The following is a 3230-nucleotide window of genomic DNA, read 5'->3' as shown; positions in this document are numbered from 1 at the left end:
GGCCCATCATGACCCTATAGCACTACCAGCCACCTTGAAACTGCTGACCACGAGGTGTGGGTCAGTTGACAGCAGATGCTGGCAGGGTGCCACCCAGTGGCTTCATTCTTGGCTCTCTGGGGACCGCAATGGGTGATGCTGGGCGATTGCCTGGCCACCGCATGAGGTTGGCGCGTGGAGCCCTGCAGGGTTCTGGTCTGTCCCACTCCCCATGCCCCCCAGGCACCGTGTGTGCGTGGCCATGTAGGGAGACTGCCAGGTATTCTGCCAGGCCCAACGGTATGTCTTCTCTTCGGGCACAGTCTGTGCCACCTTGCTTCTGCCCCAGTGCCTGACTGAGAAGTGGAGATGAGCCTCTGGAGGATTTGATAGGGGCTGTGTCTGTCTGTCCTCTCTACTGAGGGTATTTGTCCTTCCTTATTAAAGAAGGTCTCCAGTTAGGGCGCCTCTGTGTCCACACTTGTGGCTGGATTCCCAGGTGGAATCTGCACCCAGACGTCTTTTTCTCTGTCTGTCTGGCCCAGAGCTCGTGACCTTCCCTCTCAGACGTGGATTGAAGCAGTTACTCATGGCTGTCACCTCAACATTGAAGCACTGCTCTGCCCTGTGCCTGATGCTACTAGAGATCTTGCATCAGGACTGCTCAACCCACACCCTAGATCCTCCCAGAAAACTTCTCCCCCTCTCTTATCTCCTGAGGGGGTAACAAGTCAGCAGAGCCCTCCTAATCCTCTCCCAGTAGGGATCAATGCCTGATAACACAGTGGGCTGTTTCAGGCAAACACTGCCCACCTTGATGCCTGTTTCAAAGCTTCAGAGATACCACCATAGGGTCCTGAGGAGCAATGAGAAATATAACCCCTCACCAGCTATGGCAACTACTGTAACAGCATCATGAACTCACATTTGTAGACACATTCTGCCCTGTTGAATGGCAAGTATATCAGCACAGCCCCAGGCATAGACATGTATTCCCAAGGTCATGAATCCCCTTTGTGCAAATACTATGTGAATGGAGAGCATGTGCACACTCACACACCCTCCTTCCTCCCACCCCCAACTCCTCAAACCCTTCTATATTCTTTTATTTTATATTTTTGGCATGATGCCTCTGCCATTGCTCAGCTTTCCCAGAGCAATAATAATGACTTATATTTATCTAGCGCTTATCTGCCAATAGCATTACAGGCCCTGCACCAAAACCAACACACAAGCCAATGAAAGGCAGATTAATAGGGCTCGAATTCATGCAAGATTAAAAACAGACAACAATTAAAATAAACATAAAGCACCAAAAATCAAATCAAATCAATGCCGTGCGAAGAAAGACTTTGGCAACAGAAAGGCTTTTTTGAAAACAGAACATTTAAAGCTCAGCCTAAAACAAACAGAACTGGAAATGGTAGATATTGGGGGCTGTTTGACTTTGCATTATATCTGATTGACTTTTTCTGCTTTCGGCTATTTTTTGTAATAAGCTGGAAAATGCACCATTGCATCAAATCTAATGGCTATCATTTTCTTTTCCCTAAACAATAACAGTCTCAGTAACAACGCTCAGTTATAAATTGTAAAGCTATCATGCTGGGTTTTTGAGCAAGTAAAGCAATGCAATTACATGTGCAAAATAAATGCCTAATTTGCACACATAGTTACCAAGATTGCCTGGGCAAATTGGGTATCTGCATGCCTTACTTGCCTGCAAATCTGGTTGATTATGTCTCAAATTCAGCAAACACTCACTCGCCAGCAAAACACTTAAGTACCTGCTTAACTTTAGGCACGTGCTTCGGTTCCAGTCACTTCAGTGGAGTTTAAGCATGCTGAACGATTTGCTGAATAGGGATGGACATAAGTGTGTACTTAAGGGCTTTGTTGGATCAAGGTCTGTTAGTACCTGGAAGACATTCCCCAGCAGATTAGACACCAGATCAAATTTAAGGTTTGAATACCTAGACTTAAATTAAACAGGTCTCCACAGGAAATGACAATCCCATACTTTACCTAAACAAAACCATGTTCTTTTCATCTGTATTATCCTTCTTGTAAAGGAATTTGTACACATGCAAAAGCAGTGGGGAATGCAAGGCAGCAGGAAATAATATAACAAACTGACAGGTAAGAAACAATAAAGTCAATATTACAGTATCACATGACAGAACAGGAGAGCCCTCCAATCCCCGCAATGCATAGCATGCATCTGTACCAGACAGGTAATTCTCTTTGGTGGTAAACATTTATATATAAGGAGAATCTCCTCTGGGGAAAAAGCCAATCCCTACTCGCAATCATTTTAAGGTATTTCTTATCAGATGGTGAACACACTGGAAAACCCAAAAGGCAGAAGCACGCATGAAGCATGTGCAAATCCACCGTCACCAACAAAAATACTAAATGCAGATCCTAAATGCAGATATTGATTTTCTTTAGAGTTCTTGAATACAAGGACAGCTGCAGTTGTGTATCTAAATAACCAGAGCGTGGGGCAGGCTTTAATGCTTTTCACCCATAAGCAGATCTCAAAGCCCTTTACAAAGTGAGTGAGCAACATTCTCACATCTCACAGATGGGGGAACTGACAGGCCAGAGCTAGAGTTTGTATGGAAAAGCTCCAGCTGCACTTTAATGATCCGATCCAAGTTACACCGTGAAGCACTCATTCCCCTGAAAGACAAAATGTATTCACAGAAGGGCAGCGGAAGGGCTGGCTTCCCCCACATCACTTGCCAACGGATCTGAAACATAGGAGTATCCTCTACGCTGATGACTGAAAATGAACATGTGCAGGGTCAACCAAATTCACCAGCCATCGTAGCAGAGCGTAGTCAAGTGGAGAGTCGAACACACTTTGCTACCATACAGCCAAACCTCAGTGGCCCCAGCCATAACAATGACAGAACCATATTAAAACATGAGCTTGGAGACAGTCCCCTGAGAACCCTGGGCTCAGGTCTTCAGAATTGCTCATGCCCCTTTCATGCACACCACATCTGAGACATGTGAGCAACTGTGGGGGTTGTGCTCCAATAACCACCCATGAGCTGTCAGCAAGGTCGGAATGTGGAATTTACTGCTTGAGCTAAAGGAATAATTCTGTTACCCAGTAGCAGTAGTAGGCTGTCATCCTCCAGTACTGTAGCCACTGGAGAGAGAAATAGCACACATTTTGCTAAGGCAATACACTCACTCTTAGGCATGTGCATGCAGAAACTTTGGCTTTGATGTGCCTG

Source organism: Eretmochelys imbricata, chromosome 13 (genome assembly GCF_965152235.1).
Source record: "Eretmochelys imbricata isolate rEreImb1 chromosome 13, rEreImb1.hap1, whole genome shotgun sequence".
Taxonomy (NCBI): domain Eukaryota; kingdom Metazoa; phylum Chordata; order Testudines; family Cheloniidae; genus Eretmochelys; species Eretmochelys imbricata.
Note: the sequence above shows the minus strand (reverse complement) of the source record.